Here is a 6000-nt window from a genome sequence, read left to right on the forward strand (position 1 = left end):
ATAAAGTGTTCCAGGAAGGCGTTTAAAGGCGTTAAAACATTGACGCTTGTCCTATACAGTGCAAGTGTTGGGGAAAAAATGGACGTTTTCCCAGCAAAAAATTAAATTACTACTAAAATAAACGAAGTCATAACGACCGAATGGATGCCATTAATTTCCAATAAATACTGATCGTCTGCTAAGTATGTCAATGTCTGGTGACCACTATTCAGACCAGGAAAGTTATTTTACACCGAGAACAAGGAAGTACAAGAAAACCACAGTCTGCACTTTATGCCATGAAACTGGATAAGGAAGGGAAGGTCAGACGCTTTCGATGTGGGCCTGGATGCGGCATTCGACCCAGGATGTTTCCCCAGAACTGTGTATATTTTTGGCCGGTGGCAGGCGACAGGAGCTTCGCCGCCGGTGCACCACAAAAGTACAGACTGGAGGGGGGAAAAACGGTGGCCAAATTGTCAAAGTTCAAGCGGGGTTCGCGTGACTTTTGTTGAGCCGACTTTTGTTTGGACGGCGCTGCACTTTGGGGGCCCGTTCCAGTTAAATCTCGCGGCAGATTGCTTTGTAATTCGACACCTGTTCATGTTTCTTTGAAACAGTTCTGCTGTCGTTTTGCGGTTTGACCGGTGAAATTGCGAAAGAAAAATTAAAATAGCGCGGAGACATTTTGGAAACAGGAAAAAATTTTGAACAATAGGCCTAGGCCTACTTCTGGTTTTTGCGAGCAGAAAAGTTGGATATAGCATGCAAGTAGTTTCGATACGAAGGATATACGATTGTCGATGGTTAACGAGTCTAGTTTACTCCTTGTCGGGATTTTGATTTGAGCACCACATGCTTTGGCCAAACGGCGTGCGTATACATAAAGGGAAGCTGCAATGGAATTGTTTTAGAATTAAAGAAACCCTCGAAATACACCTACTCATTTTCAATTTGAGATGTCATCCCAGGAAGGAAGCCTCGAAGTTATTATATTGGTTTGAAGACAGAGAACTCCACGACTTAATATTCTCTCCTGTGGTTCATCGTTGCATATGAACCTGTCGACCCTGTCTGAGACATGTTTTCAGTGAGGAATTTCTGGGTTCGCCCATGCACTGAACTATGTCTTTCCTGGATGACATCGCAACAGCGCCCTCAGTTGTCCAGGAAAGCACGGATAATTTTAAATGAAAAAGTACATTTTTCAACGCATTAACAAAGTGGGACTGAAAGTTTTCGTGCATTGAGGAAGGGTAAACAGTTTCAGGAAAAAAAGCAATAGGGAAATAATTTCATTTCAGCTACACTTTAAGGCATGTGGCTGGCACTTTTTGGAGAAGCAGCTAGTGACAAAACTTCCTCATTAGTGTTTGTGTATGACTATTGAACAGAAGCTTTTGAGTTATGCATCAAGGAAGTAGATGGGGCCTCAGTGGACGTGTCAGGGTCTGTGGTGGATGGAGGGAGTGGCTCCAACTTAATTGGGTAGGCTTCAACTGGGGACTGTGTCTTTCACGTGAACAGTACGGAGAGGTTGTAACTTAAGTTGGCCACATCCAGAACGGGCCTGCCAGAGCTACGGTTAATAGGTCTATTATCTCCGTGTCTCCAAGGATTACTAATACACCTAGCTCTAGATTACGGATGCGACTTTTGTATCTGTTGTGGACATCCAATGCCATTTGTCTGAGAGAGAAAAAGAACATGATTTAACCCCGCCCCCCAGATCGTTAGATGGAGGATCAATCCCATCCTCAAGGCGCACATCAGCATCTTCTAATAAATACAGACTTGTTTTCATAACCGATCCCCCCTCTCTCTGTGAAACCGAACGCCAGACCGATGGTATAATTGGTTTGGAAATATCAGGTTACCGCGGTTCACAGATCAACATCGTCACCTATCAAAACCTATGCCAAAAAAAGAGAGGCAATAAAAGTATTACTATTGAAACATCCGTAAGTGACGCCGTTTATCTTACCAAGGCGATCGTCATTCACAAAACAGAACTTCACAACAGGATTTACTGCTGGCTCGTGATGCATCCGGACTTACCGCGCAAGCCCCCTCCGAAGTTCGATCTCAATTGAGTAAAAGCGATGATTGACAAGCGCCGCGTCGTTCCTTGTGATCTAGCCGTTCATGAAAGACGCCGACGTGACCCCCACAGCGCGCACAGGTAACCCCTAAACGGTTGCACGCCGCGCTGTGGCTTTGATGTTTGCCGCGTCAGAGCCAACTTACCGCACGCAGGAACAAAAGACGTTCTATTCAACGCGGCGATCTCTCATCTGAAGCAGATTCCCCGATTCTGAAGCATTCTTGTAAGCATTCATGCAACACAGTGACATTAGTAGCACGCGGAAAAAAACCCATCTTGGATTGGTTTGGTTTATTTCCATTCATCTCAGTTAATTAAAGATAATAAAGATAACTCCATAAATCATTAATTGTGGAGGCTGTGAGAAAGCCGGAATTTCTACTGTAGGTCAGACCTCCGTTAATGTTTAAAGTATAATGCAAAAAAAACCACAAAGAGGTTCGTGTAATTTAGGAGAGCAGGGATAAAAAGTAAGAAGTGGAATTAACGAGTGAAAAAAAAATCTTGCATCAATCGTGAAATTAATATTTAAGCTCATTAATTCCCCTCCTTCAAAAACAGGAGTAGCTATTCGGCAGCTTGTAATTTTTCCGTGAGCGACAGTCGGCAGTACTTATGCAACGCACAAATGGTTAATCCACTCTTTATCAATTTAACTGCCAGACAAACGCTGCATTGTGAGAGTAAAATATGGCATGATTGATGAGAACGAGTGTATCGGCGTTCCCAAATCCAAATTATCGAATCAGGTCTTATTTAGGCATGTACACATACACCGATATGCCAGGGCCTCATTCTCAATGGCGGTGTTCGGCTCTCGAGCCCCCTCGCTCCTCGCCCGACCTCGCTTCCGCTGCAGACGACCTACACCGGCGTTGCCATTGGCGACACGCCGTAAATAACCGCCCCTGGACGCACGGCGGGCTGACCCTGGCACAGATCGCCTTAACCTTGTCCCGAACACTTGTGAAACAGATGATAAATCGGCTGCATTTACGCCACTTCAAAGAGGATCTCACTGGTGGTAATTTCTCAGGCTTTTGCCGGAAAGATAATTAGGTGCCGGATGTCAGAAGCGCCATTGTTGGTACCTTTTTGCAAAAGAGGTCTTTTTTTAAGTTTGGAAAAATATTTCATCATCAAGACTAATATTGATGGCTTAGACTCATTGTGTGCGTCACAGCAATTCACGTTTGCTCCACGGGAGTGTAATTGTCCAGTAAACCGTCGACGGTTTCGCTATGTGAATGGGCTCGGTGCCGGTGAATGAGTTTTATTCGCAGGAGGATCATTCGGGATTGTGCCCCCAGAATTCACGGTCCTCATTGGTTGAAGCCACCGGAATGTCGCTTGGCGGCCATATTTGTTTGTTTGTTTTTTGCCGTGCAGCAAGTTTCCAAACTAACCAACATTCTGTTATAAAGATGTAAAATAAAATCAGTCGGCAATTCATGAACAATTAATACAAAGCCTGCCAAAAATAACCACTCAGTTAAAAAATATTTGCAAAACATTAGGTCTGCACTGGGATAGAAACCTTTCTTTGATAAACTGTCGCCAGGTCTGGTCGTGCTACATGGCCAGTGTGCCTTGCACATACATAACCTATATTCAGTTCGGCAAAAAACATTGGACCATAATCGGAGGCGGATCCAGGGGGCGTGGGGGCAGTTTCCAGTTTTCTGGAAATAGCCGGAATATTCCGAAGTTGTCCCGTCTGTATTCGGCATGTTCGGATGGTACCATTGATGTTCGGTTATTCCCGGTAAGGTAGGTAGGCCAGGTGTTGAACGTAAACCCTCCTATCCTAATGGCAGCTCACAAATATTTGCCTTTATACACTGAAATCGAAGGTCGCCCTGGCCGACATCCCAGGCGAAATGCAGAATTTTCTTTCTTCGACCGATGCAGGCTTTGCGCCTGAAACATGCTCTCAGTGGGGATACACTTGCTGTACTGCCCACTGGATATGGGAAAAGCCTCATTTTTGAGATGTTGCCACTGATGAAATCGAAAACACCCGGGCTCTCAATCCCTGACCCTTGCGTCATATCTATTTATATCCGTACATGATGCCTGACCTCAGATTTTTTGATGATTTTTTTTATTTTTAAGATGCCTGAGACCTAAGAATCGTCAGGGAATCTTTGGGCAGGGAACCAGACTATACGTTCGAAGGACGTCTGGAGACTACGTACGCGACGGGAACCAGTCTATCGGACCATTTTCCTTACGTTTACATATGCAGCAAGGTATGAGACGGAGAGAACCCCCCCTGCTTTGTGTTGGTCATTGTCTCGCAGGAATCTGGGGGATTCCTTTCAGACATCTTGGGGGATGTGTTAAGTAACAATAGTCTGGAATGTGTATAGGGATTAGACATGTTGGGGGCCGGGGGTACCCCTCTGTCTCATTTCTTGCTGGGTATTATACGTTTAAAGGTATAGCCTCGCTTTCATTTTTTTCATTTGGAGAAATAAAGTTGACACGAGTTTTATCCATTTTTTGGAGTTACCTACTATAAAAAAGGATGCACCATCTTCATTCCGTACATAACTAAGTTTTTTTGGAAAATTTGTACTGGAATAGGCCCAGCCTCGGATTTGATTAAAGAGGGCCGACTCGAGAACAAGGCCAATCGAAAAGCACCCTTGGGGTGGCCGGCTACTGAGTAACTGATTGGGGTGCACCTTATGAAACGCACTTACTTAAGAGAGATCACCACAAATTTCCAAATATCCCAGGGCAGGCATCACAGCGTTACACCCGCTTGACCGTGGCACGCCTTTGCTTAGATCCCTCCCCCGTTTTGCTGAAAGTTACAGATTAGTCCGCGACACTTATGAATAAACTTATATTTTGAAAACTTCCTCCCATTAATGATCTCAAAGGGGAATAAATGTCTGGCATTGATCTCATATTTTCATCGCTATAGAGAACAAAGAGTATACGTAATATCTTTCATTCATGAAAGGTATTCATTGGCACTTCCATAACAGCTAATTTTAAAGCTGCATTGAGTAACTGACATCGGATGTTTTTACCAGTTTTCGTCAGAGTTCTTGACAGGACACAGGAAACTCTTGTTGATGTTGGGATGCTGGGATCACCCAGTCTGCCGGCCCTGGCGGAAGCAAAGAACGGTTATTCAAACAAGGAGATTGCGTCGGTTTCAAATTTCTGTGATTAATTCCGCGTAGGGGTCCAGTCAATAATGTACTTTAGTTGCAGTTGTGCGTACTTCCTGAACCCGGGGTGTGCTATGGGTCACGCAACACCAGAGGATTCATGTTCAAGTTCATGACACTAGGCCAGACAGGACTGGAATCTTCCTATAAAAAGGGGCTTTTCACACTTATCTAGAAGTAACGAAAGAATTTTAAAATCAAGTTTTGTATCTCGTAGTCTTTGATAGACTGTATTCAATTACCGGCCATCTTGAATTGAACGTGTGGTTTTAAACAATTTGTTGCTAGAAGTTCTGGTTTTTTTTTCTGACAATGAAATCGATCATCAGTTATCCCTGAAAATGAATATTATGAAAGAGACAAAAGATTTGACACAATAACGTATTCGGCGGGGGGAGGGGCTGAGGGATGGAGGGGAGGATTTTCAAAGTACATGTTGCCAGGTATGCTTTTGTTTCATTCGTTTGTGTTTGCTAAGTTTTAATTGAAATCGCCAACACTGTAGAAATTGCCTTCTTTTAAAAGACGATTCTCAGGGATGGAAAAAGTTAAATCGTACAGTCGTTTCAGAAAGAAAATTCTATTTTGCCTGCCCTCCCCCCAACTCGAAACCTGTACGCCCCTGATATGACATTGGAAAATTACGAAGAATTTGGAAATACTGAAGTCACCCGTGTTCTTCGTAATCGAACATCAAAATAATGTTGAACCCGGAACTGTCAACAGGTG

This window comes from Acanthaster planci, linkage group LG18 (assembly GCF_054643075.1).
Source record: "Acanthaster planci isolate LZ-2023a linkage group LG18, COTS_SCS, whole genome shotgun sequence".
Lineage (NCBI taxonomy): Eukaryota > Metazoa > Echinodermata > Asteroidea > Valvatida > Acanthasteridae > Acanthaster > Acanthaster planci.